The following is a 20938-nucleotide window of genomic DNA, read 5'->3' as shown; positions in this document are numbered from 1 at the left end:
ATTATGAGAAACCTGCAGAGTTTGAGACAGTTCCTCAGAGTTCAAGTACTTCTTAATCAGTAAAGCCAGGACCTCTTCTTTTGCTTTCTCTTCTTTCTTCTTAGGAAAAAAAATTAGTTTTCATAACTAATAGAAAGGTTTCTGTGGTAACAATCAGAACTGAGCATGAGTCTATTATCTCTCGGAATTCAGCGTCCCTCTATGTTAATCCGTCTATGTGTATATAAATTGTATCTATATTTTAATAAGAATAAATATCTAGCGATTCTTGTTTGATCATGAGAAACTGTTTTTCATGTATAGGTTAATTGTGTGTGTAAGTGGGGGGAGGCAAGTCTGAGGGAAGTGCGAGAGAAGTGAGTAGGAAACAGTATGGATTTGCTGGTGTGGAGCTGAGATTGTAGATGCAATATACCGAGTCGGGAGTTAAACAATTGAGGGTGAGGGAGAGGTGGGTAATAGCAGTTGTGGTGGTGAGGATCTGATACTGAGGTAGTATGTTGTGGGGTAGACGCAGTGCCAAGAAATTCTAAAGAAGCGCAGGACTTAGAAGTTCTAGCAACGAACAGGTTTAAGGGATGAAAGGTATATTGCTCTTATAAAACGTCCATCCAGCTTATTGCTCATCACCCAAGAATAATGAAGTTAGTGTATTCTGAACCCACCTTGGAAACAGTTGAACAGACCACGAGCTCCATGGACAAGATTACAAATTCATCATGGGACAGAGTACATACTCTCCATACACCAGAGAGTACAAATACACTCTCACAATGGACCAGCAAGTATACTTGCTACAGAATAGATTACATGATTGGCATTGACTATTCCGGGCACTAGTAATCAATTAGTGTCTCTCAGTGTCTCACTAACTTATAACTGAAAGATTCGCATCGTAAGAAATACATTTTTTCTAACTTTTAGAAGTTTCGATGGGAGTGAAGTGTAATGAGAAGTTCAAGATTGAGAAATACTCGGCTATGTCTAACTTGTAAGAAAGAAGGACGCGCCTCCGTCTTGTTCTGCTGAACAAGATATTGAGGAGAACAAGATGCAGATAAGAACAAGATACAGACAAGAACAAGATACAGATACGAACAAGTTACATGCAAGAACAAGATACAGATAAGAACACGTTACATGCAAGAGCATGATACAGACAAGAATAAGATACAGATAAGAACAAGCTACTTGCAAGAACAGGATACAGACAAGAAGATACAGACAAGAACAAGATACAGGCAAGCACAGGATACTGACTAGTACAAGATACAGACAAGAACAAGACACAGACAAGAACAAAATACAGACGTTCAGCAGAACATCATACGATTTTAAATAGTTAGGAGGAATTTCAGTAAGAATTTCGCGAGATATATGTCACTATGTTCTTCATCAATCTTTCTTAGAAATAGATGATATTTTCTGCTGGAAAGTAAAACAAAATTAATTAACAAAAGGTAAACAGCAGTGAATTTCTATACAACAGACTTCCCCAGACATTGTAGCATTGTAACTCTTTAACTTCGCTAAATATGAATTTCAGGAACAGTGTACGTGTGTGTGTGTGTGTGTGTGTGTGTGTGTGTGTGTGTGTGTGTGTGTGTGTGTGTGTGTGTGTGTGTGTGTGTGTGTGTGTTCTGATACATCCTCCCGGTTCAAGTGTCACGCAAAAGTTGGTTCACGTTCAAATTAAATCACCAAATTGGAAGCCAAAGAAAATCTGGAAAATTGGCAAGCAAACTGACTTTGTAACAAAAGTCCAGCCTGAACTTGTCAGCTGCTGGATTAACTGAATCACGACGCTAAGTTAGAAGGAAAGAAACACCTCGATAATTCGCCTGAAAACTGACGCACAAAGGCCATTTTATTTTCAAAGAGAGGAATTCTTTTATCTAAAATTGCAGAGGTTGCTTTTGTCTTTAGTGATGAGGTGCTAAAAAAATACTTGTTTGTAGAAGTTGAGATCCATCCCTTGGGCCCCGTTTTTTAAATCAAGATGATTAGGAAAATTCTACATTACTGAGGGGTGTCTTATGCGAATTCATTACTGCTCGTATAATATATATATATATATATATATATATATATATATATATATATATATATATATATATATATATATATATATATATATCAATAACAACACTGCACTAGTCAAGGATTCGAACCCTTGTTGTACTGGCCTGCCTCATGGTAAGCGAGAGCCACAATGCTTTCAATGCTGCTCGTGAGACTAGTACACCAAACAGGGATGAGAATGAAATTAGCTTAGAAGCTCCCACACCTCCGTATGCCTTCGGATGGCGGCCCAACAGCTAGCTGTGTGCTGGCTGCGCCATTCTTGTAGGGCTGGGTGGTCCTGTGGTTTAAAGCGTCATGTGGTTCTCGCTTACCATGAGGCAGGCCAGTACAACATGGGTTCGAATCCTTGGCTAGCGCAGTGTTGTTATTGATCAATACCACTCGTTCGTGGTTACAATAATATATATTTATATATATGTGTGTGTGTGTTCTGTCCCAACATGTGTGGTGTCCAAGTGTGTGTGTGGTGTCTCACTGTGTGTGGCGACCCACTGTGTGTGGTGTCCCACTGTGTGTGGTGTCCCACTGTGTGTGGTGTCCCGCTGTGTGTAGTGTCCTGCTGTGGTGGTGTGTAGTCGTACACTGTAGTGGTGTGTAGTGTTGGTTACACTATTACATTAACTTCAAGAAATGCAATAATATAGTCGTATAAGAGCACTCGTCTAAGAGCAACACCAAGGACTGATACAGCCACTGGTTGCAATACCTTCCTGCAATAAAGATGCAAATTGTTGCCCATGTGTCTTGTTCTCTACTGAAAAATAAAAAAGCACAATCCCGTGAATGGGACAATACATAAATTACCCATTAACTAGTAGGTTATTAGTTAATGTTGGACCGAAACGTTTCCATAAGTTTCTTTCGTACATGTGCTGTTATTTGAGGATTATTCTCCACTGGTCTGTAGATAAGATGATTATTCTCATCCACTTTTGTGGATGAGAATAATCAGGAACACTGCTGATGTGGGTTAAACAAACCATACCACAGGTCGGGTTAGAACCCGCGATCAGAGAGTCACATAACTCCAGACCGACGCATTAGCCACTGGGCCCCACCCGAGGTATGGTTTGTTTGCAATCGTGTCATTACGATTTCGTGAGTTATGTTGTATATTCCGTGACCACTCGTGGGGCGTGAAGAAGCCTTCCTGGTGGTCGTTCCGGGGGTCATCGCCCCCGCGGCCCGGTCTTTGACCAGGTCTCATTTTGCAGAACAAATTTTTATGGAGACAACGATTTGTTCTCTGTAGAGTTTTATCAAACCAAGAGCTTTATCTAATTATATTTTCCAAATATCGGTTTGTTCTGCAACATGTGGCTATTCTTTAGTGTTGTCGGCAGTCTGCCATTTGTGTTGGTGAGGATATGATAATAATACTGGCATGCTGCTCTTACCTGTATTTTTTGTACCTCTGTTTGTATGCTTAAATTACTAAAATTACTAAATTACTAAATAAATTACTAAATTACTAAATAATAATACATGTTAAGCGCTAATCCATACCTGATTCGTTTTTCCCTTTCTCCCTCTTTCCCCTTTCCTATTTTTCCTTTGGGTTTTCTTTCGCCTGCCTTGGGTATTTGTTCTCTTTTTATTTCATTTTTCCCCTCTCTGTGTTCTTGCTCCTACCCTCTGTGGGCCCCTAGCACCCTTGCAGTGCTCCTCTTTCTTAGTATTTGACTTACTCCACTACTACTAATACTAATACTACCTCCACTACTACCTCTCTTGTCCCGTCCCTGTCTGCTGGCTACTCACTCCTCTCCTTTCTGTTAGTGTGGCTTTGTAAATGGTTCAAATCGGACCGAAAAGTAGTCGTCAGCTCCTCTCTTCTATGTGCGAGTTATTTGTGTAGAGAGAAGGGAATTTGTAAACGACTTGATCATAGTCTCATCTGAGCTACAGTATCATTAAGACTACACAATAAAGAAAATACATTATTACGGAATCAAGGACAATTGTGGGGTGCATACTGAGTCTAAATGAGTATTATTTTAAACTGAAGTAATGCCAATGATGACACTGTTCAAATCACTTGCGTTTTCTCTAAATTATAATAACAGTCAGTGAGGATAACTGTGTTGAAGGCATAATAGATATCAAACCTAGAACAGATACTGAGGTCGCTTACTGCTCGTGTAGAGCCAAGAAACTGTTTCGACTACTGAAAACGCCTCTCTGAAGTGGACGATAACATGACGATACTTAAGGGGATAGTCCCAGCCCTACACAGCACCATAATATACTGGAGAGAGAGAGAGATATAGAAAGAAGCTTAAATAAACCCATTGAACAGCAAAGGCAAGTAGGTAAGATTTGTCAGGAAACAGGACAAGTGTTTCATGTAGCGGGTTTTAGTCATATGTTGATCCGTCACTGGAGCTTTTGGTCGTCTGACCGAGGCCTTGTACTGGCTTACCGTTCCACCCCTTTAAAAATTAAGGTTATAATTAATTTTATCGCCTTCAAAGCAAAGATGCCATGAGCACAATAAGAGAAAAGTATGTCAACAACAATCTGTTTCCAGAATTGCTGCCATAACAAGTGCAGATAATTTCATAAGGAAACTGGATCAATACCTCTGTCATGTTCCTGATCAACCAAGCTATGAAAGATATGTATGCCAGCCGACAAACACCAGCAACAGCATTAATGATCGGGTAATCAACAGAAGGATCTAGCCCGAGGCCGGGCTGTGATAGTACTAAAACTCGAAACTGGAGACTGGGATATCACAGGTTTAAAACCTCTGTAGCACTCCACCTTTTCACTGGTGTGTGTGAAAAGGGGTCTCTCTCTCCTCTCTCTCTCTCTCTCTCTCTCTCTCTCTCTCTCTCTCTCTCTCTCTCACTGATCTTGTGCATGGTTGCAGCAGCTGGTTGTGGGCTGGTACATTAAGGCACAGTATTTACTCAACAAGCAGCGGAGAGTGCCGGACCACCTCCACCAATCACGACAATGAAAAGAAAACAATCATCCCTTTTTTCGGCGGCTGTCCTATGGTAGTGCTCTTACTGACGGTGTTGTCCCGCCTTCACACAGACTGACGAGGCCGTTGTGGTGGTGCTTACGCGAGGGATTACAAGGATGATGAGGTAGTGCTTACACGTGGAATGATGAGTGAACCATACCACGGGTGGGGTTAGAACCCGCGATCAGAGAGTCGTAAAACTACAGACCGACGCATTAGCCACTGGGCTAACGAGTGGTTCGTGGTACTCCCCTCATGAGTAAATGTCAGTTATTTACTTGAGAATCAAGTCTGTCAGTAAAGCGCCTGAGACACAGTTTTCTTTATTTAATAATTTTCACGTGAATTAGCTGCGTGCTCTCCAAAGAGTGAATAAAGGGGCAAAGTGAAGGAAAATGTTAATGAAAGTTTTTGAGTTCAACGTCTCTTTTGAATATATTTAAAGCATTTGCAAAATTCACTTTGACAGAAGCTTCTGGCCATGATTTTATTGATGAATTCTTGTGTTGCCCTGATTGTGGCTTGGCAACCTTGTGGGATCGCAAACCCCCAGCTGCCTTGTTCTCAACATTATTGCTGCATCGCGGCTCACTGTTCTCAATGCTGCCCTGGCAACAAGGCGGCGGTTGGAGCTGCCAGCGGCAATGGGTCTGATGCCTCCATCTTTCATTCTTACTACACACTGAGACGCACCACGAGCCTCAACGGTCTGAGGAACACCAGCGATGAGACAGGCATTTGCAAATCTTGTGAGCTCTACCAGGAGACGCTCTGAAACCTCCCTGTCTGATGTGCTGACCATTGGTTTGATGTGTTATGTCCTTAATAACGTGAAACCACCAGCAGATCCGGGAGGAAGGAAATGGTAACTTTCAACACTTCTGATTCTTGGGTAGTCATTGTTTGTACTCCAGTCGTGGTGTCGAGAGGCTTATATATATATATATATATATATATATATATATATATATATATATATATATATATATATATATATATATATATATATATATATATATATATATATATATATATATATATATATATATATATATATATATACATAAATAAACAACTGAGATTTTACGTGGCAAACTCCATCTTAGTCGATATCCAGTTTCTTTATAATTATCGTTTTGGATGTAACATCATCCTTCATCAGAAACTAAAATTACAATAAGATTACTACAGCTCTAAAAATCATTTAAAATTGTAAATAAAATTTAAATCTGAGACATAATAATAGATAAGATTATCCACTATGCACAACTAACCCGATCACAGGAGAGAGGAGCTTACGACGACGTTTCGGTCCGACTAGGTAGGTAGGTATGTTGCGGGTCATGGTTATATAATGACCAGGAGCTGGAGCTTTTGGTAATCTGACCGAGGTCTTCCGCTGGCGTATCGGTCCAACTCTCCAAAAATTATACTACCCATAATTATTAAATGTAATTAAAAAATTAATGGGTAAAGTAAACAAAGGGTAATATTATGTAAAATTTCTTCAAAATACGAACTAAACCAAATATTACTATTTAACAAACGTACAGGATTTTTAAGAAAAAAAAATTACTGTTTCAAATTGTTGAGAATGAGGAACTGAATTGATTTCTCCTTGTTATTAAACTCTAACTTTCAGTTATATATATTTATACAGAAACAGAATCACGCTCGCACGCCCGCTCACACACACACACACACACCCACGCCCTCACGCGCACATGCCCACGCCCGCACGCACATATGCACACGCCCTCACGCGTCTGGTTTCTCAGTATATCAACATTCAAAGGCTACCCTGAAGATTTATGACGCACACATCTGTCGTATTGGAGGACTAGTGTGTGGCACCAGACGTTGGTTTCTCTCATAAATCAATGTTCCAGCGCACAACTCACGCTTAACTCTAACTAGGCTCGCAACCTCATCTTCAGTTCAATTAATCATTTGTGAACAGCATTCTATTTATTTAGGAATTGTATATTTAACAAAACAATTAATAATAATAATAATAATAGTAATAATAATAATAATAATAATAATAATAATAATAATAATAATAATAATAATAATAATAATGATAATAATAATAATAATAATAATACTACTACTACTAATAATAATAATAATAATAATAATAATAATAATAATAAAGAAGAAGAAGAAGAAGAAGAAGAATGATAAGAATATGAATATAATTAGAAAGGAAGAAAATTTTAAATTTATCCCTATGGATTTGGGTCTTCAATTAGACGTGGTACTTCCATATATATATATATATATATATATATATATATATATATATATATATATATATATATATATATATATATATATATATATATATATATATATATATATATATATATATATATATATATATATATATGCAATAAGATCACAGTAAACAGGTGATTACAGGTAAAAAGGTGAATCACCATATATCTGCGTTACTACTCAAACTCAAACAAAATACTAATTGGCAACTCAAATTAATGAAAAATATTAATCGCATATGTTCTCAGAGAAGAGGATTAGCAAACCACAGTTTATCAGTTGTCATCATCGCGTTCTGGACAGGAATCTCCGTTTGGTAATGGTTGAAAATCTTGGTTCTATAATAATTTCTCCAAATATCGAGTATCCATTTGTATCCCAACTGGTAAAGAATTATGAGGAACTAAAGGCATAGTTTGTCAATGGAACAGAAGAGATCCACCATGAATTAGGATGGAAAGATGATATGAACTTCTTGTACCATCTAACACGAGTGTTTAGATTTTTTTGAAGAAAAAGGGCACTTTCCTTTGATTAACTTTCAGAAAATTCCAAACATCAGCAATGCGAAGTTTAATTCAAGAGCCATTCTAGCTATTCTTGCATTCATTCTTACACCTACAAGATAAAAGACTTTGGAGAAGATATGCAGATTCATTTCATACACCTGGGCAGATGATTGGTTTACTGATGAGATTTACGATAAAAATTATTTCCAGAATTTGTCAGAAATAATGAAAGCTTACAAAAAAGCATTGAACTCATTGAAAAATCACTGGAAGCAGGAGCCGTCCACACTCAATATACCAAGAAGTAATCAGTGTGCTGAACGTGCAATCGAAGTTATGCAAGAACTGTATGCTGCCTGCGGAAACAAAAACAAACGACAACCTCGGTTTATTCTAAGCAATAAGTAGTAATACATGTACAAACATGATAACAGTGATGCTGTAAGCTGCTTTATTTGTTATTAATATTAAATGCAATATGCATTTATGTTACTTGTTTCCGTTACTCGTTTTTTTTTATTTAAGGGTGACACATTTTCTAAAAAGATATTGAAATGAAAGGTCATTTCTTTGCTTTTATGCAAAAGTTCATCTATAGTGAAATTCCAAGCGCGTTCGTGATTTTTATCAAGGAACTATCTCTCACATTATCAAGGACCATATAGTTTCTTGATAACGTGAGAAATCACGAAAACGCTTGGAATTTCACTATTTCTTCACAGTGGTTGTTCTGCATATTGTGATATTACCTGTTTACTGTGATCTTATTGCATATATTTATATATATATATATATATATATATATATATATATATATATATATATATATATATATATATATATATATATATATATATATATATATATATATATATATATGTATGTATATGTATATGTATATATATATATATATATATATATATATATATATATATATATATATATATATATATATATATATATATATATATATATATATATGTATATACATCAAAGTTTCGACATATTTTATTTTTCTTAGTAAGGGATGTTTGTTTCGAGTTCTAGACAGAAAAGGGATAATTAGAACACAGACTCAGAATTTTGCATACTGCTCTACGAATTATCTTGGTGCAAAATGAGCCTTGCGGATTTAGCATTTTACGTGATTACATATTTAAAATTAATAATAGAAGCAAACTATTTTACATATTTTTAATTATCTCAATCTTTATAAAGGTATTCATTGATAAAATCCATTTTACCAGTCTTCATGTGGATAGTCAAGAACAGTCCACTATAGGCATCAGAGCTGAAACAATTCCAGTCTTTCATCCAGTATTCCAGGGAACTCTCGACGCATCGTCTCCTTAACGTCCTCTGAGAGCCTCCACTTTCCTGTTCTCCCACACACGAATAAATATCACTCTCCTCTCGGGAATGACCCTTCTCATCAACTTCCTCTCCTCAGCTCATTTTCTTCCCTGCAGGATTTTTCCCGACTTCCTCTTCCCAGCTTCCTAATCCTAGCCTCGTCCCCATCCCCACCAGCTTTTAATGAACAATTTTTCCTCATAAGCTTTCTCTAAACTGTAATGCAGCCCTTGTAATTGGTGTGATTAAAGGGAATATATATCATATATTTTTAACCACTGACACTGATGGTTCTTTTCCATCTACTGGAGCATCTTGTTATCACTGTGAAGACGTACCATGGCCAGTATCATCTCCACTTTCAAGCAAATAACAATACTGATTTTATTTCTACTAATAGAGCAGAGTCAGTGTTTACCAGGGTACTTCCCTAGTACTGATGTGTGTTTCAGAACATTCTCTGTGTGGAAGGGGGGGGGGGGTGAGGGTTAAAATTTCGCTTGTATATATTTATTTCAAAGGGAATGTGCGAGTGACTGTGGTGTAGGTCGTTGGCCTGTGGGATTCTCATGTTTGGAGTGATATGTTCCAGGAATTACCCCAGTGGCTGGTAGATGACGTGTGAGCCAGGGTGCCGCAATTCTCCGCGTCTTTGTAAATATCATCTGTGTCATTCAGTTCATTTTGGTGCTAGTTTTTTTTTTTCGGCTCTTGCATGTCCTGACTATTTTGACCATGTCAGTAAACTTCATTTACTGTAATATCTTTTACATACTTATTTCTTTAAAACGGCCTTCAGCAGACCCTATGAGATTTTGCTGTCTCTATGTTAACCACTCTACTCTTTCCCCTTCATCCCGTAAAGTGGCAGAAGAGTCGCCTATCTCCACGGTAGAGAAAAGGCTACTTGTCCAGAAGTGACATTATGGACACTTCCTACATGCTATTTATTTCTTGACTTGTCTCTATGTGTGAGCCAGAGATATAAGTCCATGATTCCACAAGAAATCTTTCAAACGAAAATAGTCTGAGAGACGTTAATTTGCATTCTCTTGTGAGATGTGGAATAAGGGAGAGACATGATAGAAGTGAATAAATAATGGAGATATAAATAAGGTTATGAGAATATCACTTCAAGAAAGAACTGGAACCTATGAATTCAAATTATATACGTTTAAATTTAGAAAGGATATAGGAAAGCACTGGTTAGGAAATAGAGTAGTGGATAGGTGAAACACTCTGCCTATTAGGGTCATTGAAGCTAAAACCTTGGGTAGCTTCAAATACAGATTGAATAAATACATGAGTGAGAGGCCTGTGATTTTTACGATTCCCTTCCCTTGCTTTCGATCCCCATGCATTCCACGATTTGAGAAAAGATATTCTCAAGTAATTGTTATGAATCCAGCAATTCCAAGTTGTTTTTAATTATTTCCTTAAAACAGTGTAAACTTATAAGGTGCCTTACATATTATGGAATGCATCTACATTAAAAAAAACGAAGTAGATAAAATCAGGCGTTCTTAAGTTACTGAGACGATATAAATATTATTATTAATTTCATAAAATTAATAATTTTTGGATCTGTGTTGCTCTATAACAGCACTAACATTATTATTTAGACAAAATACCAATGCTGAAAATTTGAATCCACTTAAAAGAGGCATTCTCCAGATATCGGACAGGTACATTGATTCCAAATTATATAACAAAAAAAAATTGTTCACCGAAAAAATTCCTGATGACAAATTAAACTTAAAGAGGAGAATCCTGGTCGTGAGCTGACTGAAGCTTCCCAGAATTTATTTAATATAAGTAATCAGAGTGCTGAACGTGCAATCAAAGTTATGCAAGAACTGCATACTGCCTGCAGAAACAAAAACAAACTGCAACTTCGGTTTATTCTAAGCAATAAGTAGTAATATATGTACAAACATGATAACAATGATACTGTAAGGTAAATTATTTGTTAAATTTATCAGGAAATAAAATTTTACAGCATTTTACAAACATAACTGGAAGATGTCTACCTTCTCGATTTTTACTCCCCGTCATCGTTGAATAGAAGTCACTTGTTATTTTTAAACGCTGGAAGCAATACCGCAGAGAGTTTTGGAAATTATGGGTGCCTTTCCAGTAAGCTACGAATGGGTTCAGCATCTATGGTCATTTGGCACCGGGACATGCCAGTTGTTTCCAGAATCCGACTCTGGTTTCCCACACCAGTGTGAAAGTTTTAAGGCGATCGGATGACACCTTCAGTTACGAGCGAAATAACAGCGAAAAGTTGGAGGATGGAAAACAAAAGAAAAATAAAAAATTCTGGTAGCATCTCGTATTTCCCCCTTTCGGGATTTCTAATAATGATTGCGTTTTGTATTTGTGCAAACAACCAATCTGCTACTAATTATATATTTTTCAACAAACCGTCCATATCCCACCGAGGCAGGGTGACCTAAAAAAAAAAAAAGTTTCTCTTTTTAAATTTAGTGATGTATACAGGAGAAGGGGTTACTAGACCCTTACTCCCGGCATAATAATAATAATAACAACAACAACAATAATAATAATAATAATAATAATAATAATAATAATAATAATAATAATAATAATAATAATAATAATAATAATAATAATAATAATAATGTCTTTATTTACTACGAGTACATGTACAAGGTATACAGACCTAGCTGACATCAGTGACATACTACTATATAGAAAGTCGCTTGTTATGCAGAACATTTCGGGAAAATTAGGTCAGTGTCCCAGGATGCGACCCACACCAGTCGACTAACACCCAGGTACCCATTTTACTGATGGGTGAACATAGACAACCGGTGTAAGGAAACACGTCCAATGTTTCCACCCCTTTGCCGGAAATCGAACCCGGACCCTCACTGTGTGAAGCGAGAGCTTTTGCCACCAGGCCACGGGGTAGACGTCTTACGACACGCATGGCTTACGGAGGAAGAATTTTATTCCACTACCACATATCACTAATGAAAATGTGTATAAATATTCTCGCTATATTGAAATTTCGGCCTATTTTTTCCTTTATCGAGGATTCTCTTATTATTCCTATCACCGTTAACTCAATTATCACCATTGTTCTCTTTTTTCATCTCCCCTTTCAAATACCTCGTACTCTTGCCGAAATATTTTTCAGGATTTTCTCTTTTCAAATTTTTCATTTGTAATCCAATTTTCCCCCGGGTTATTTTGTGCTACATGCCGACGTCTATGACTTAAAAATGAAACAGTTCAAATAATATAAAAAAAAAAAGTTTAGTGAAACGGAATTTGAAGACCGAACACAAGGTATTTAATACACTGCTAAAATAAGGGAAAAAACGACAATATTACCGGAATTAACAACAACAATGTGTTCGGTAGACGAGGCAGGATTCTTAAACAAATACATAACATCACTTACTGAGGATGTTGAGATGTGAATGTGTGATGCGAAGAGTTTAGAAAACCGACAAGAATGAGACATTTGTGTAACGTTTGGGAATCTTTAATGTGGAAACGTTTCGCCAACCAGTGACTTCTTCAGTCCAATACAGAGAAAGATGAGGAGGAGCTTGAGGTAATCATTCCCTCAGCCTGGAGTTGATGTGTTCAGTCCATCAGGGTGATGGACTGGTTACCTCAAACTCCTCCTCTTTCTCCTTTCTTCAATGTATTGGACTGAAGAAGCCACTGGCTGGCGAAACGTTTCCTTAATGAATTTTCTCAAATATTGCAAAAGAGTCTCATTCTTCAGATATGAATGTTAATCACAATTTTTAGTTCATTTCCTCATGACCTCGCATGTTTTTCACGGGCGCTTTAAGAAATTCATAATTTATCCTAACTACACCAGAGACAATGTTGACTGTCCCTAGGAACTTCTCAAGACTTCACTGGGGTCGGTTCCCCACTGTACGCCAGCTGGTGCCTCGTGTCCGCCAGCTGGTCCCCCGTGGGTGTCAGCTGGTCAACATGGGCACCAATTATTCAAGTTCCAAGATTTTTACCTTATCCAATGCCCAAATCTCAGTTCTCTTCTCATATTTGCCGAAAATTAGCCCCCACATCAGGGACCTATATTAACTTTTCTTTCCAGGGACAGCTAGTACAAGTACTCAGCAGCTGAGCACTTGTATCAGATCACTTATTTGTTTCAAACCGAAAAAAACTGATGAGACATAAATTTTGCAACCTCAGTGCCCACAGGTTTTACACAGGCCCATATGATAAGTCGTAATGAATGGCGATTATTAGATAAAAAAAATGATCTTGGTATGTAACAGGCTCAACGCTCTTCAACTGAGCCACGAGACTTACTATAGAAATATTTCTTGGACAGCGTTTTGTGATTTGTTTGTGTCAACAGCATCAACTATGACCCGGCTATATCACTCTATCTCTATCCATTAATCTTTAGTTTATAGACTTTATTTTTTTGAGGACATGATAATAGATGCTGTTATGGGAAGAGATAATAGGCTGATACTTCTGATACAGTCAAGTCACAGAAATGCTGTTTATAAAATCTTCCTACTGTCAGCTTTGTAACTGGCTAGTAGAGCGATGGGTCTGCTTCACACCAGAACCATGGTTAGAGTTCATGTTCATTCTTCTATTAATTTATTGACAGTCGTTCAGTAAGACTTCCTTTTGGTTTAGTTCCTTTTTATAAAGTGCTCCGGTCATTATTGTTTCTGATATGTAGTCCCCAAAGCCAGTTTACCAATGTTTCAGTATTTTATTAACAGTAGCAATCCGGTCTCTCTTTTCCTCTATATATTTGCCTGGTCCAGTAAATCTCATTTCTTCCTTCCAAAGACTCCAGCCTAGACTCATTCCTACCATGTTGAACATTAAAATGGTATAAAATACCGACAGATTGTTAGGTAAGACACATATGCAACAGTTAGGTATCTTTATTTCGAAACGTTTCGCCTACACAGTAGGCTTCTTCAGTCGGGTACAGAAAAGTTGATAGAAGCAGAAGAGACTTGAAGACGATGTAATCAGTCCATCACACTTAAAGTTTTGAGGAGGTCAGTCCCTCAGTCTGGAGAAGAGCATTGTTCCATAGTCTGAAACAATATGGAGTTGAAGTGACAGGATGGAGCCTTATATAGCGCCAGGAGGTGAGACGTAGGTCACTAGTAGAACGCAGATGTTGGGAGGTCTACTAGTGACCTACGTCTCACCTCCTGGCGCTATATAAGGCTCCATCCTGTCACTTCAACTCCATATTGTTTCAGACTATGGAACAATGCTCTTCTCCAGACTGAGGGACTGACCACCTCAAAACTTTAAGGGTGATGGACTGATTACATCGTCTTCAAGTCTCTTCTGCTTCTATCAACTTTTCTGTACTCGACTGAAGAAGCCTACTGTGTAGGCGAAACGTTTCGAAATAAAGATACCTAACTGTTGCATATGTGTCTTACCTAACACTCCTACCATACACACTGGTGAGGTGTTGACTGATCTCTGGATCGTAAGTCGTCACTATCTGTTCATCACCATCGAATTTAAAATGTTTCTTCCGTTGAAGTTGTACTATGTTACGTCGTGTGTGTCAGAGCTAGAAAGTTGTAACACTCACTGGCCTTGGATGTGGTTTTCGAAAGACCAGTTTCATTCTTCATCGCTCTAACTTACTTTCTCTCGTTCTAAAGCATTCTTACTGCTACTGCATTCTGTCGTCTTGTTTAATGTCACCTCACTGACAATTTTAACTAATCTTGACTTATAATGTCCAACTGAAATCTTTTGCTTTTCCCCAGTAGTTGGTAGTTTTCTGGGCTTTATATCCCTGCTGAGGAAGCTGTTTCTCTGACTAAATATTTTTCTCGCAAATTCCTACATGTCTCATCTGTGCAGTGTTCACGACTGTTTAACAGTAGCTAGTCATGCTCATTCACTCATAAACAGGAATGACATGACCGGTCAGGTCAGGTCAGACATGTAAAGGCAGGAATAATGAGACACTCTTCGCAACATTTGGGGAATATTCTTTGCGGAAACGTTTCGCCAGCCAGTGGACTGAAGAAGCCAGTGGCTGGTGAAACGTTTCCACAATTAGGATTCCCAAATGTCGGTTTCTAAGCCATTTGAACCACACGTAAAGTCATGTTTGACGTGACGTGTTCATGCATCCTCTGCCTCTGCCTCTCATTCACAGTTTGGCTTTGCCACTTTTGCTCTTATATGTATTATATTACTGTGTCCTTGGGCTCAGTGCCACTTAACAGTTTGCTTCAGAATCGTACTAAATTTAAATTGATGTTCTTCCTGTAGGAAACTGGATATAAACAAATGACTTGCCTCTGACGATCCATCCTTATACCTCCCATACCCTTACTGTCTCCTCTCCTTTAGATACTCGTTAATCCATTATAATGCCCTTCTCGTTAACCCTGCTTGTTCCTCTTCTTTATGAATGTCTCCACTTCTTTAAATACTCGTTAATCCATTGTAATGCCTTTCTCGTTAAACCCGATTGCTTCTCTTGTTTACAAAGAAAGTTACTTTTAAGAAAGATATCAACTTCCTTCTTAACGATGTTTAATGACTGATTCAATTATTTCCTGGCTTTTCTGGGTACTGTTATTTTTGGTTTTGAAGCTGTTTATGGTATTCTGTTCCGTTATAATATCATCAAGCTTCTTACACGGCATATTTGATAAAACTGCATTTCTTCACTATCTTGTGGTTCATCTGCGTTTTTATCTCCAAAATACAGTCCTTTGTCCCAGTTTGTGGTGTGTGTGTGTGTTGGTATACTCACCTATTTGAACTCATTTGTGCTTTCAGAGGACGAGTCGCAGCTCCTGGCCCCGCCTCGTCGCTAGTCGCTACTAGGCCCAACCCCTCCCTGTTCTAACAGCCTTATCCTTAAAATTATGTGTGGATACTGCCTCCGCTACGTCGCTCTCTAGATTGTTCCACTTCTCGACAGCTCTAGTGTTGAAGAAATACTCACACACGCACGCACACACACACACACACACACACACACACACACACACACACACACACACACACACACACACACACACACACACACACACACACACACACACACACACAAACACACACACTAAGTGTGTGTACGTGTGTACGTGTATGTGCGCGGGTGTGAGTGTTAATGTGTGTGGGTGTGTGTACGTGTGTGTGAGCGCTCTGAAGGAGGTGCTCAGGAAAGCTATCTTGAAGCAGGATGGGAAAAGCCGTATCTCAACCCAAGTGGAGAAGATGGAAAGTTATCCAGAACCTTATTAATTATTCTGATTACTCTGTTTTTGGAGAGCGTGGAGGAGCCTGCTAAGTGGGAATCACCCACACCCAGCACGGCAAACCACCTACAACACAGCGAGCTGAGTGGGAACCACCCACATCCACCACAGCAAGCCACCTACAACACAGCGTTCTGAGTGGGAACCACATACACCCAGCACGGCAACCCACCTACAACACAGCGTGCTGAGTGGGAACCACCCACACCCAGCACAGCAAGCCACCCACAACACAGCGTGCTGAGTGGGAACCACCCACACCCAGCACAGCAAGCCACCTACAACACAGCGTACTGAGTGGGAACCACCCACACCCAGCACAGCAAGTCACCTACAACACAGCGTGCTGAGTGGGAACCACCCACACCCAGCACAGCAAGCCACCCACAACACAACGTGCTGAGTGGGAACCACCCACACCCAGCACAGCAAGCCACCCACAACACAGCGTACTGAGTGGGAACCACCCACACCCAGCACAGCAAGTCACCTACAACACAGCGTACTGAGTGGGAACCACCCACACCCAGCACAGCAAGCCACCCACAACACAGCGTACTGAGTGGGAACCACCCACACCCAGCACAGCAAGCCACCCACAACACAGCGTACTGAGTGGGAACCACCCACACCCAGCACAGCAAGCCACCTAAAACACAGTGTACTGAGTGGGAACCACCCACACCCAGCACAGCAAGCCACCCACAATACAGCGTACTGAGTGGGAACCACCCACACCCAGCACAGCAAGTCACCCACAACACAGCGTACTGAGTAGGAACCACCCACACCCAGCACAGCAAGCCACCCACAACACAGCGTACTGAGTGGGAACTACCCACACCCAGCACAGCAAGCCACCCACAACACAGCGTACTGAGTGGGAACCACCCACACCCAGCACAGCAAGCCACCCACAACACAGCGTATTGAGTGGGAACCACCCACACCCAGCACAGCAAGCCAACTACAACACAGCGTACTGAGTGAGAACCACCCACACCCAGCACAGCAAGCCACCCACAACACAGCGTACTGAGTGAGAACCACCCACACCCAGCACAGCAAGCCACCCACAACACAGCGTACTGAGTGAGAACCACTCACACCCAGCACAGCAAGCCACCCACAACACAGCGTACTGAGTGGGAACCACCCACACCCAGCACAGCAAGCCACCCACAACACAGCGTACTGAGTGGGAACCACCCACACCCAGCACAGCAAGCCACCCACAACACAGCGTACTGAGTGGGAACCACCCACACCCAGCACAGCAAGCCACCCACAACACAGCGTACTGAGTGGGAACCACCCACACCCAGCACAGCAAGTCACCCACAACACAGCGTACTGAGTGGGAACCACCCACACCCAGCACAGCAAGCCACCTACAACACAGCGTACTGAGTAGGAACCACCCACACCCAGCACAGCAAGCCACCCACAACACAGCGTGCTGAGTGGGAACCACCCACACCCAGCACAGCAAGCCACCTACAACACAACGTGCTGAGTAGGAACCACCCACACCCAGCACAGCAAGCCACCTACAACACAGCGTGCTGAGTGGGAACCACCCACACCCAGCACAGCAAGCCACCTACAACACAGCGTACTGAGTGGAAACCACCCACACCCAGCACAGCAAGCCACCTACAACACAGTGTGCTGAGTGGGAACCACCCACACCCAGCACAGCAAGTCACCTACAACACAGCGTACTGAGTGGAAACCACCCACACCCAGCACAGCAAGCCACCTACAACACAGCGTGCTGAGTGGGAACCACCCACACCCAGCACAGCAAGCCACCTACAACACAGCGTACTGAGTGGAAACCACCCACACCCAGCACAGCAAGCCACCTACAACACAGTGTGCTGAGTGGGAACCACCCACACCCAGCACAGCAAGTCACCTACAACACAGCATATCCACAGATGGTCGCGGGAAAGTTAATTAACAGGAATATTTGACTAACTGTTATTACTTTACCTCCCCATAAAAAAACATCCTAAAGAATTAATTTAATAACACCGATGCAATAAAAGCCGGGGGGAAGAAGACAAGGAAAAGAACAGCAGAAGCAGAGGACGGAGGGGAACACGGAGGTGAGCACAAGGAGAGCACGGAGAGGTAAATTAGAGTGAACACAATGAAAGAGAAAAAGCAAGAACGTAAACGAACGTAAGAAGAAGTACATTAACTCAAGGAAAATGTGAATAAAGTGAACAAGGAGAATAAAAACACGAAGAGAAGGGGATTAAAACGGTGGAGATAAAGAATAGAATATATCGAAGGAGAATACAGAGAAAGTGAAGACACACAAAAGAGCAAGGAGAAGAGAAGTACTTAGAGGTTCACTACAATAAGATAAATATAAAGGTGAACACAAAGAGAAAAGGAAAGCGAGAAGAAGAACAAAGAGGAAAAATGGGGGATATGAATACGAGAAAGAGAACACGGAGGGGTGAAAAAAAAGGCATATAACATGGAGATAAATACAAAGCGAAGAAGAATAAGAAAAACAAGGAAGAAAGAACAATGTGATGAACACCAAAAATAAATAACAAGAATGGCAAGAGCGAAAATGATATGAACAAGATGAACGAAAGAGGAACACAAGAAGAATGCCAGCACGAAGCAAACTGGAAAATGACACGAATATCGAGAATATAAAAGAGAATTTAGAGGAGATCAGCAAGACGTGGGTGAAGTCTGACAAGAGCGACGCATTATATTTAGGTGAGAGAGTCAAGGTGACGAGGAAATGAAGAGGCAAGTGAAATACCACACTCCCAGAGAGACGGGGAGAGGAGAAGGGAGGTGGGGCGAAAATATGTATGTGGGGGACGAAAATAGGAAGATGGGGTAGAAATAGGGATGTGAGGACGAAAATAGGGGGATGGAGACGAAATAGGGAGGTAGGGACTAAAATATAGAAGTCGGATGAGAATGGGATGCTGGGATGAAAATCGGGAAGTGGGGATGAAAATAGGGAAGTGGGGGATGAAAATAGGGAAGTCGGGAGGAAAATAGGAAATGCGGGGAGAAAATAGGGAAGTGAGGTTAAAATGAATGCAGCGGGAACGAAAGTAGGAAGCAAGGAATGAAAGAACTAAGATGGAGAGGAAAGGAGGGAGGTGAGAAGACGAGGTCCCACATGTGGACATTATTATTAATAGTAATAGTATTAATAGTAGTATTAGTAGTATTAGTATTAATAGCAGTGATAGTATTAATAGTTGCACTAGAAGCAGTATGAATGAAAGTAACTCTAGGTTGCTATGTGATGCCAGGGTTTATTTTTGACTAGAATTCTTGCAAATTCCTCTTAAATGACGAGGCTACCTTTATTCTGTTTATTGGTGTCTTAAATGGCAATTAAAGACGACTCGGGGTATTTAGCTCCATCTGTGTCCAATTACCTGACATCTTGTGGGTAATTCTACCATTATTACCAAGAATAAGTTCAATCTGTGTAGGTGAAAATTTGCTAATATTCTAACTTAATCAAAACTAGAAGTCGATGAAATCCGTGTGATAACTGGGAGATCCTTCGTTTAGTCGGCTTCAAACTACAAACCACAGTTTTGTTAATTTAGTGAAAGTTTTGTTAATTTAGTTGGTTTTTTAGCCCATTAAAGTAACAAATTTGAAGCGCCATTTGTAATTTCCTGGACGACTAAGAAACTAAACTATTTAGCTGAAAAATTAAACAGGTCTTAAAAACACCATGTTAACTTTGACACAATTTTCTCTAACCGGTTAGGACTTTAGGAAATACATCACGTCCCTGCACTTGCCGCTTCCTTGTACGGCATAAAGTGCGACCTTCCCTGTAATTTCATATTCTTCATTCATTTATGTATCCGCCGAAAAGGATCCCAGAAGGGCATCGAAATAAACAGACCAATTAATCGTTTGAGTTTCTGTCTCCATGTGGGTTATTACTAAGCACTGATATGTGTTCATTACACTTTAGTTATCCATAGTATTAATTATTGTGTTTAATGGGAATCTAACTCTGCTTCCTTTCCATGATGCTTTTGTCCGCCACTCTGAGAGGCTTTTCTTTCCCTGTTTACGCTAAGCCAATGCACAGTAGCATGTGCACTCACTGTTCTTCTTAGAATGCTCCTTCTGTCAAGAAAAGTAGTCGTAGATAAGACACATAGGCAACATTTAGGCAACTTTATTCCGAAACGTTTCGCCTACACAGTAGGTTTCTTCAGTCGAGTACAGAAAGTAGGCGGGAGCAGTAGAGATGTGAAGACGATGTAAACAGTCCATCACCCTTGAAGTCGTAGATTTTAACTGTTAGTAGATGCTGTGTAAATGATGAGTTTGATGACGGTTATGGCGTAAATTTTGTTAATTTTTTGAGTTATATGTGGCGTAAATGTTGCCGAATTTATTGATATATGTATCACAAA

The sequence above is a fragment of the Cherax quadricarinatus genome, chromosome 54, assembly GCF_038502225.1.
Source record: "Cherax quadricarinatus isolate ZL_2023a chromosome 54, ASM3850222v1, whole genome shotgun sequence".
Taxonomy (NCBI): Eukaryota; Metazoa; Arthropoda; class Malacostraca; order Decapoda; family Parastacidae; genus Cherax; species Cherax quadricarinatus.
Note: the sequence above shows the minus strand (reverse complement) of the source record.